Consider the following 12017-nt stretch of genomic DNA (forward strand, 5'->3'; position numbering starts at 1 on the left):
TTTTAATACAGACAGGCATTTTCCATGTAGAATATTCCATGAATCACTTTAGACATAAAAACATAGAATTCCCAACCAGAAATGCAGGGAAAAAACTATTCCTCAATTCCTCATTAACTCAACCCAGAGAAATATATGGGAATGACTCTGATCCAGCTGGTTCAAATACCCTTTCGTAAAAAAATTTGAGAGACATAGAGGGTTATAACTAGCTCCACCTAAATCCCAAAATGCTCCTGTGACTAGTAACGCCTCTTCTCTTACTAGGAGAAAAGTAGGGAAAGGAATCCTGGGTTGAGGCAATTTCCATTTTTGTTTTCCATCTTCCTCAGCTGCAAATTAGAAATAATGGTACTTATTCTATAGAGTTTCTATGGCATAATGTATATAATCATTAGCACAATTCCTGGCCAATGGAATAGAATCAATAAATAGTGACTATTATTATGACATTTGTATTAAAGGAAGCATAGGGAATAATATTTTGTGCCGTGGCCAGTCTTTCTATTACATGAGATAGCATATAAAAATTTAGTAATTGTTCACATTTACATCATTTGAATTCCATCATAAAACATACATATTTCTCATCCTTAGCTCTTTTGATTCACTAAGTATCTGCGTGTGCTTTTACATCATTGCTGAAGTTTTTTTTCCATTTTCAATAATTATGAAATGCTTGATTGTATTTCTGATGAAATGCTGGTTTTCATTTCAGTGGTTTATTTAATGTTATTTATTGACCACTTTGAAACATTGAACAAATGGTTTTTTTAAAAATGCAATTAGCACACCAAAAAGAAATGTTGTATTTTAACATTAAATGTGAAACAAAAAGCTGATACATTGATGTTTTTAACTGATAGAAAACCTCAAATTAACAAATCATTCAGAGAAGGAGAGAAATTTAAAATGATTTGCTTATTATTAACAAATACTACTGTTTGTTATATACACTCATAATTTGGTGGCAACAAATACTTAATCACTTCTTACTATGCACAAGAGAAAAGGTAATAACAATAATAAAATTATGAAATAAAGTCACTCTTTAGTGAGTGCAACCTATATTTCAGAGACTATGTGAAGTGCTTTACACATATTTCCCCATTTTCTCTTCCCTCAAGTCTTATGGATTTAGGTATTATTAATTTTCCATTTTAATACTGAGCAAACTAAGGCACAAAAAGAACCAGTAACTTGTCCACGTTTTACAAGCTAGTTAATAGTAAAGCTCATATTTGAATCCAGCTCTGAGTCTAAAGCCTGTGCTACTGACCACTTCAAAAAACTGGGCACAGGCTTACAGATCAAAACACCAGGGCTTGTACATCTGTGTGTTTTTCCTAGCAATCTTCCTATAACCCATTCTGACTACCTCTCAATTCAAACTACTCTGGCTCCAGGGAGGGTAATTAAGAGTTATGACTTCAAGGGACTTCCTGCTAGGTCACCAGATGAATTTCTACGTGTTAACAAAGATAATGTGAAATGTAAATACACAACATAATTAGGCAAAAATGGGTGTTTAAATTAGGAGCAAAGGGCCCAATTTGCTGGGAATATGCACAATGACAACCAATTACCCACTTGGAATGTGCTGACACTATTATTTCCCACCATATCAGACACATGCCATTGTTTATAAAATCTTCTTTAGTTCTTACTTTTTTTTTTTAAACTGTCATTTCTGTTCAAGTCAAAGAAAAGTTAACACTGACGTAATGCTAACTGCCTTGGGATGATCCTTCTGCTTGTAAAATTTCTGTGTGTCCAATCCATATGAAAAGACTATAACTTATCTTTCTTTTCCTGCTACTAGCACCTTATCCCAGTCAAGTGATGGTAAGTAAGGGACTAGCATTTCCCAATATGCTTTACAAAAGTTCTATAGGACATAATTGACATTGAATGAGATTCACATTTAGCAAGATTGGGAAAGACAGGGAGATATTTGGAAAGATTTTGCAAAACTTCTCAAATGCAAATAGGTATATCCAGAAAGGAGATATAAAATGCAATGACTCCTAGATGTATTTGATCCTGAAACAGTACTTCTTGGAGCATCTCTCTAAACTCGTGGTCCATTACACATTGGAGATGATATTGATTGGAAACACTTCGGTGTGCTCATTTTGCTTCTGTTTCTGCCTCTTATTCAGTCCCCATTTTCTCTCTGTCAACAGATTTAGCTGTCTGTAATTAATATGCATCAATATCTGTACAGCTAACATTTATCACCTACTTAACTATGTGATGGACTCTGAGCTAAGAAATTCTATTTGATTTAACTCAGAGTTTGAAGTGCTGTTATTAAACCCATTTTACTTATAAGGAAATTGACAATCTGAGAGGTTATGCGGAGTGCCCAAGGTCACTTAGTTATTCAATAGTAGGACGAAGAGAGGCACTCAGCTATCAGATTCTAGTGTTAGAGTTCAAACTCTTTAGCAAAATATATAAAGGCTTTCATGTTCTAAACAAAATCTGCTTTTCAATTCTGATACTGTGCCATCCACCTTTCTTATCTTCCCTGCATCAATCTCCCAGTAATATAATAATTTATATGCATTTCTTACCATATTACTAACTTATAGTTCTACTATAAGTGAATGTATCTATGCTTTATTTAGCAATTTTTTAAGTTATCTGGATAGTTAAAATTCTTAAAAATATTTTAAATTATGTTTTTAATGGGCTTAATACCATACTCTACAAACTATATATGTATGCAAGGGTATATGGGTTTGTCTATGTGTGATGATAAAAACAGCAAAAAATGTGTAAACAGAAATATTAGGAACATTTTCTTGATCTCCCCAAATCTAACCACACTGGGAACAAATACAGCAATTACTGTTTAATACAAGTTTTCAATAAAGCAGATTGTGAAATTTCTAGCCATATACTTCCCATGTTGGATTATGTAGGCTCTTTCTTAATATGTTTAATATTAAGCACCAAGAAAAAGCTAAGGAATTTCAGTCTTGGGTAATTATAATATATATATAATAATATAGCACTATTCACTGATATTTTATATTTGAGTAACAAGTGACCTAGGTCTATCTCTTGAGTCTCATTCTTCTTATGTATTCTTGACCTCCCATCATGCCTGGCGTATCACACTGATGAGTCCCAATGGTACATTCATCTGCTATAATTGAGAAAATATAATGAAAAGATTCATTATCAATGCTTGCATAGCATTCCAGGGCTAACAAGAAATGGGAACAATTTCCACTCCTGGATTTGAAGGGCAAGGGGAGGGAATGGTCATCAGAACCTAGAAGGAGAGGGATGCTGCTCTAGGTAGGTGCTTAGTAGATGCTCTGGGCATTGTTGAGAAACACAGTTAATGCCAAACTGTGACCCAATAGGTAATGAGTTTGGGAAAATATTTCTAACTTTACTACTTCCTCTGTTTACACTTTCCAATTTCCTGCCAATGCTTTCCATTGACTATTCCCAACTGCAAGCTAAAAGGGAATCCAGCTGAGGAAGTCCATTAAGGTCAGCTCCCAGGAACACAGGATGGAGAAGGGCAGAGAGTGAATCTTAGGGGCAAATGGAGGCTATCCAGTATAATCAGTAGACATCATATATCATTAGTTAAAAAAAAAAAAAAAAGTTGAGCCATGGTCTTATGACTTGGATAGCTTTTAACTGTAACCAAATGTCAGGTGTCATTTAACTTCTCAGAACAGAATTCTCAAGTCTGGATTGACGAGTTTACTGGGCTAGAAAGTCTGAAAATTATTATTTTTTAAAACTTTTTCCAACTTCATAGAACTTCTCTGTCCCTGGGCTACAGATTTTTCTCTGTATCTAGCTGGCAAGGTTTTGTCTTTCAATGTGGTAAGGATGGAGAAGTGTATCTTCAATATTTATGTAGAGCAACACAGGAAAGTAGTGAGAATGTAGATACATTTGCCACAATCATCTAACTGTGCAATAAAACAATACTACTGCAATTTTTAAATCCATCAAATTTCCTGTAATAGTTGAGTACAAAAATTATTACCTATAATCACGCAATAACCTTCTTCAAAAAAGAAAATTTTGATTCTATTATGTGGAACACAGGAACTTAAGAGAACTATAGTGAATATCCTTAGCTCAACCAATGAATTAAAGCCTACAGAGAGGTAAAATGTTTTCATGAAGCTAATTTCTCAAGCACTTTCTTCCAAAGTAGCTATTTAATTTCAATTCCTAAATGTTTCAACAACACAGCCCAACTAACTGCTGTCTAATAGAGAGGATGTGTTAAAAATTGATTTAGAGTTCCACTCAAAAAATATCGACACCTAAGTATCTACTGAGCATTGCTTATATACTACACACCATGAAAAATGCTGTGAGAAATTCAAGAGAGAGTGCCCTCAAGTAATACCAGAAATTTATTGGGATTTTTTCCTTGGAGAATAGGATCATTGTACAGATATCTAGGATACAGGCAAAATGAACTCTGAGAATTTAGAAAGGTATAAATTAAGAAGTCTGGTTTTATATGCTGTTAATTACCAATGTTTTAATAGTTGTTTACAGTTTAAAGATGTTTTCCTGTTTACTATCTCACTTGTGCTCACCAATGTTATGAGTTCATTGCTATATAATTATTATTGCCATTTTGTAGATGAAACTAAGGTCCAGATTAGAGAGTTAGTAAGGGGTTGAATCCTTGTTGTTTGTTTTATTTTCTTTTTAATCTATTCACTTATCCTAACTCACCACGCCTCTTTACCTCAAAGAAGAAAAAGACTAGATTTATATGTGAGGATGAGAAAACAAGGTAATGTAATAAATATAGAGAATAATTCATCCAAATTTGAGCCTACCTACCATATTTTAGAAAAATATGGGCCAGTTTCCTCTCAGATCTGGAACAAGAAATATTCTCCTCTGTCACTGGGCACAAGAATGGGAGTGTTAACCATGTGTCAGGACATGTTTCAACAGTGGTAATTGCATTTTTGTTTCCTCACATACATTAAATTACTGCCATGTTCCCAATCAAGATAGCAGCTCATCTATGGCAAATGAAGTAAGTGACCCCCAGCCTTCTATCTGTCTTAGTCTGTTACTCATAAAAGTGCTCGGGGAGCACTTGAGGGTAGCAAAGCATGCATGTAAGGACAAGCACATTTATTGTTAGCAATCAAGGGCATGAAAGCCCCTGTGTTGAGATTCCCGCAGAGATGTTCTCCTTAGCAAAGAAAATTTGCCCCTTTCCCTCCCTCCTCCACTTCCTGTAAGTGTCAAGGGAAACTGGTATCTGGAAGAGAGTTAAAGGGCTATCTCTAAGCCCTCCTAGCTGGGGTCTATGCTTACACGGGTGGAACTCCTGCTACGTTAATTGCAGCCTTTTCCATAACCTTTATGCTCTCCAAGGCTCCAAGGAGCAATTAGCACTGTCCACGGCCTCAAATAGATTCATTCACCAAGACCACATTCCTATACTTGTCTGTTATTATTTGGTCTCAAGAAACACACTTTTTCCTCCCTGATTACTGAATGCCTTGGCAGGAATACAAAGTATATTGCAGAGGATTAATTGTAGATAATTAGATACATTTTAAAACATTTTTGGTTAAAATTTAACATACAAACAGAAAATCTCTCAAATCATAGTATCACCAAATTAACATACCATGTAACCACCACCCAGGTCAAAAAAGAAAACTTTACCTGCATGCTAGAAGCTCCCTTTGAGTCTCCTCCCATTCACTACACCCCAGGGGTAACCACTATCCTCACTTCTAATTCCATAGGTTAGTCTTGCCTATTTTGAGCTTTATACAAATAGAATAATACAGTTATGTCATCTTTTGTGTATGATTTCCTTTGCTCAATATTTGTGAGATCCATCCATGTTCTTTTGTGTAGCAGTAGTTTGTTCACTCTCACTGTTACATAGTAGCCCACTGTAGGAATATATGAGAATGTATTTATCATTGTGACTGGTTGTCATTTTGAGTGGCTTTCAGTTTGAGGCAACTACAAATAATGTTGCTAGGACCTTCTTATGTATGACTTTAGTTAATCGTATGTTCCCAGTTTTGCTGAGTATATAACTAGGAGAAGAATTAGTAGATAAGAGAATATGTGCCTTTTTAACTTTGGTAGGTTTTGCCAAATAATTTTCCAAAATGATTTTACGAAATGTCGTGCCCAACAAGAGTGTATGAGAGTTCCTGTTGTCCACATTCTGTGAGCACTTAGTTTGGTCAGTCTCTTCTCATTTAAGCCATTCTGTGGGTTTTGTGGTGCTATTTCATTGTGGTTTTAATTTGCTTTCCTTTGACAATAATAATATTGAATTTTTTTCATATGCTTATTGGAATTTAAATAGCCCCTTTTGTAAAGCATTTTTTCAGGTCTTTTGCTTGTTTTCTTTTTCTTTTGGAAGCTATTTTTTGTTATTAATAGAGATAAATTTTTATATATTTTAGGTATAAGTTCTTGTAGGATACATGCATAATAGACATCTCCACCCACTCTATAGCCTGATTTTTTTTATTCTAATAGTGTCTTTGATAAACAGGAGTTCTTCATTTCAATGCAGCCCATTTTTATCATTTATTTCATTATAGTTGGCCTTTTTTAATGTCCTGTTTAAGAAATGCTTGAGTACCCAAAGTCACAGAGATGTTCTCTTGTGTCTTATTCTTGAGACTAAAGTAGCAGTTAAAGATTTTCTTCTTTTAATAAAAATTAGGGGCCAAGATTCATTTTTTTTCCCCATATGGACTTCCAGTTTTCCAATTGACTTCGCTCTCTATCTACTTAAAAAAAAAAAAAAAAAAAAAAAAACTCTCCCATTCAGCACTTCTGTGTAGTTATAAAGCAGGTTATAAATCACAGGTTATAAAACAGCACTTCTGTTTGTTATAAATCGGGTGATTATATACATATGAACCTGTGTCTGAATTTCTTTTTCCACTGATCTATATATCCTTGCTCCAGTACCACATGTTCTTAATTTCTGTGGCTTTATAGTAAGTCTTGATACCTGATATTACATCTTCCAACTTTGTTATTTTTTTTAAGAGGTTCGAAAGCTCTTTTATTTTGGCAGGCGAGATCTTAGTTCCCCCGCAGTGGGAATGCAGAGTCTTAACCACTGGACTGCCAGGGAAGTCTCTCTAAAGTACTTTTTTGTGTGTGTAATTTTATTTATTTTTTTTATATCTTTATTGGAGTATAATTGTTTTACAATGTTGTGTTAGTTTCTGCTGTACAACAAAGTGAATCAGCTATATGTATACATATACCCCCATATTCTCTCCCTCTTGAGCCTCCCTCCCACCCTCCCTTCTCCACCCCTCTAGGTCATCACAGAGCATTGAGCTTATCTCTCTGTGCTATGCAGCAGCTTCCCACTAGCCATCCATTTTACATTTGGTAGTGTATACATGTCAATGCTACTCTCTCACTTCATCCCAGCTTCCCCTTCTCCCCCTCCGGTGTCCTCAAGTCCATTCTCTACATCTGAGTCTTTATTCCTGCCCTGACATTTAGTTCATCAGTTTAGGATTTTTTAGATTCTATATTTGAGCCCAACTTTGTTATTCTTTAAGATTGTCTTAAAGATAATTATTTTGGCCTTTTATATTTACATATATATTTTTTTATACCAGCTTGGCAATTTCCACACACATACATAGAGGTATATATGCACAAATTCAAGACCTGCTAACATTTTTATTGTTATTGCATTGAATCCATAGATGAATTGCTAAATAATTAATATCTTTACAATAATGAGTCACCCAAACTTTGAAAATGGTAAACACTTCATTTATTTAGGTTTTCCTTAATTTTTTCTCAGTAAGTGTTTGCTTCATGTGTAAAAGTTTTGTACATTTTCTTATTCAACTTATTCATAGGTATTCTATTTTTCTGCTGTTATAAATAATATATTTTTAAATATAATCTAATTCTAATTTTTAGCTCCTGTTATACAGAATACAATTTATTTTTGTATATGTATATATACAAAAAACTTACTACACTTGACTTAGTCTAATACCTAATTTCTAGATTATTTTGAATTTTCCTCATAAACAATGATGCAATTTGTAAACAGTGAAAGTTTTCTTTCCTTCTTTTATAACTTAGGACATTTATCAATTATCTTGCCTTCTTAAAATTATTATAGCTCATAAGACATCCTCCTTCACAACCTAATAATTATTGTTGTAATTATGATCAGTGTTATTATATTGTTATATTATATAGTCTATTCATTTATATATGACTCCATATTTACCCTTATCTTTATTTTTTATTCTTTCCTACATTTCTTTCTTTCTGAGATTATTTTCCTTCTTCCTGAAAAAAAAAATTGTTTTAGTATCTGCTTTAGTGTCGGTCTACAGGTGAAAAATGCATTCACTTTTTGTATGTCTAAACATTTCTTTATTTTGTCACCACTTTAAAGTTATTTTATTATCTTAAAGATAAATAATAATGATGATAATAATAATTCAACTGTCTTCTGGATTTCATTGTTTCTATTTAAATGTCAGATGTCATATTGCTGCTGATTTGAAGCAATGCATCTTTGCTCCCTCTCTCCCACTCCCTGCCCTCAACTGCTTGTAATATTCTCTTTGACACTGGAAATCAGCAATATTCTTTAGGGAGTTTAGACATAATTACTTTCATACTTAACCTGCTTGAGCTTTGAAATGCTCTTTGGATTTATAAGTTAACGTTTTTCTTTAGTTTGGGAAAGTCTTGTCTGTTTCTTTTCAATTATTGTTTTTGCCCCTTTTTTTGTCCCCTACACTTCTGGAATGGCAAATACAAATCCACTACACTTTTTCACCAATCCTACATATCTCTTATATCCTTTTATATATTTCTTACCATTTTTGCTACATTTTCAGTCAGCTCATCTTCCAACTGTCTAAACACCTCTGCAGATTATGGTTCAACTCAACTGTTAAAATTTGAACTTTAATTACTGTGCCTTTTAGGTTTAAAAATTCCATTCGATTATTTTTCACTGATTTCAATTTTCCCAAAAGAAAAATCCATTATGCCATCATTGTCTTAAATATATTAATAACAGTTATTTTAAAGTCCATGTCTGATAACTCCAGTAACTGGATTATCTGTTTATTTTCTTTTCCTCTTGATCTTATTTCATGGTATACCTCGTAATTTTTGATTGCATGCCAGACATTACATGTGGAAAAATTATAGAGTTTCAGATGGTGCCATCTCTCTCCAGAGACAGTATATTTTATTCCTTGTAGCTCAGTAGGAATGGGGGCAGATAACCTTAACCTAGTCAAAGCCAGAGCTGACTCTAAGCTGTTTTGCAGTTTTTGGAAGATTGGATCTACTTCTGACTCTCCAATGCTATTAAGTAGAGCACTTCATGTGTTTCAGACAGCCTGTGATTTTGATAGTCTGGGTCCTGAACTACTTCTTATGTAACATTACCAAGCACCCTTTCTGACTGGAGACAATCAGCATTTATTAAAAACATTCCAGGCTTTTTATGTACATAACAATAGTAGTTTAAACACTTGGAAACAAGGAGTCCCCAGGTAAGATTAGTTCCATATTGTACCATGAAGGTAATGATAGCAGTAAGTACACCTTTGAAGTACATTAACCAAACAAAGATTCTGATATTATTATCAATTTATAGGCTTTACTTATATAAGTGCAAAATAATAAAAAAATGGCCAAACTTTAAGTGATTATTATAAAAGTATAACAGTGCAAACTCATGTACACAGATAAATTTTCTGTAAAACTCTTGAATCAAAAATCTGAACTTATGGAAATCTAGGAATTGGCCTTGATCATAGCATTTTGCAGCTTCAACTTCTATTTCTTCCTTGAATGCAAGGCACAGGTATTTTTGTCAAAACTAACAAGTGAAAACAAAATCTAAATTTCAGCCTGCTTCTTAAAGTTTCAAAGGTATGTTTGAATTGGAAAAGATTCATAATAGTGTCAAAACTAATTCACCCAAAAGTAAGAAAGTGTTTTATAAATACATAATTGATGACCTTTCAAGATTTGCCATAGGTAAATATAATAAGGTGACTAATTATTTTGAAGAATTTTAAAACGAGATATAGAGAAGTCAGAGATCATTCATGGAGAATAAGACTGCAATGCCCAAGGCCCCTCAATTAGTTCTTGAATATGGTAAATTTTTAGATTTAGTTGTTATCTCTTGTAAGATTAATAACTGCTTTACACATAACAAGAAGCCTTTTCTATTGTAGATAATGAGCATTAGTTTTTTATCAACACAAAAGGGAGAGGATGAGAAATGTAGATTTAATTCACCTGAATGAGGGAGTAAATGAGCTAACATATAGAACCTCCTTAAAGTAATGGGAAATGTGTTTTCAAAAGAGTGACCTAAGTGGTTACAGAGAGATGTAAACTATAAAATAATGAATCCTATTTTTAATGAAAGAAACTGTCTTAATTTTTTAAAGCATTTTTTTAGGAGCTGTGGGGACCTGGGAAGTTGCTAGGGAGGAGGGAGAGCACATATTTGAAGATGAAATGCCATTTCACCAGTTGCAAGCTGTGTGACAAGGCATTTAAAGACTCTAAGTCTCAGTTTCCTCTGTTATAAAATGGTGGTAAAACATGACTTCCTGGTGTGTTTGTTCTATGATTTAGTGAATTACTTTGCAGGGTTTCATATATAATCATAGCTAATACATAAAGAGAGCTTACATTTAATCCTCATAACTACTCTATTATAAAGATATTATTAATAGCATTCTAATCCTTCAGAGGGAAAAATGAGGCACAGAGATGTTACCCTAAAGACTCTTGAAATATGCCCAAGGCCACACAGCTAATAAGTGGTGAAATCAGGATTTGAACTCAGGCGATCTGTCTTGAGAGTTGATTTTTTTAATATCAACTCTCCAAATAAGCATCATTAACAATAAATGTTATATTATCGTGATATTTGTTAATTTATTACCAGTATGCTAAAGAGGACACATACACTGATTGATGCTGACACACCATTTGGTTGTTGTTACAAGAGGACTTTCTAACATTTATGAGAGGAGGTGCTCCTGTGATCCCATTATCTCCTGGGAGAACAAGGTAATACCTTCAGTCATTCTCCCTAAGCCTTTTCAACCCTGTACCAGTAAGTATAGTCATTTGTCACTTCCCTTTCTCCTACTCTATTTGCTGTCATACCCTATCCCTTATTTCAGGGAATTAAAGCTAAACTTAGGATTTCAATTTAAAAGATAAGACATTCCCCATATTATTCCTAAGGTTGACTTTTCTCATTTTTCTTTCTTGATCTGTGCAATTTTACTCTGACACATGTCTTTGGAAAACTTAATCAATCATCTAAAAGCTTCTCATTCCGGAGTATGTATGTGATGTAATCATTTTTAACAACATGTGAGTGTGAGGCAAACATTATTTTTTATTTAATTTAATTTTATTTTTTATATAGCAGGTTCTTATTAGTTATGTATTTTATACAAATTAGTGTATATATGTCAATCCCAACCTCCCAATTCATCCCACCACCACCACCACCCGCCCCCGCTTTCCCCCCTTGGTGTACATATGTTAGTTCTCTACACCTGTGTCTCTATTTCTGCCTTGCAAACCAGTCCATCTGTACCATTTTTATAGATTCCACATATATGCGTTAATATACAATATTTGTTTTCTCTCTATGACTCACTTCACTCTGTATGACAGACTCTAGGTCCATCCATGTCTCTACAAATGACCCAATTTCATTCCTTTTTATGGCTGAGTAATATTCCATTGTATATATGTACCACATCTTCTTTATCCATTCATCTGTTGATTGGTATTTAGTTTTTTTTTAAGAAGAAAATTCACTGAAGAATCACATTCATATAAAAAAGTGCACAAATCATGAGAGTATAACCTGATGAATTTTCACAAACTGGACACTCTTGGAACCAACATCCAGATCAAGAAAGAATATGATCAGCCCTTCCAGGCCCAAGAGATTCCAT

Source organism: Globicephala melas, chromosome 2 (assembly GCF_963455315.2).
Source record: "Globicephala melas chromosome 2, mGloMel1.2, whole genome shotgun sequence".
NCBI lineage: Eukaryota > Metazoa > Chordata > Mammalia > Artiodactyla > Delphinidae > Globicephala > Globicephala melas.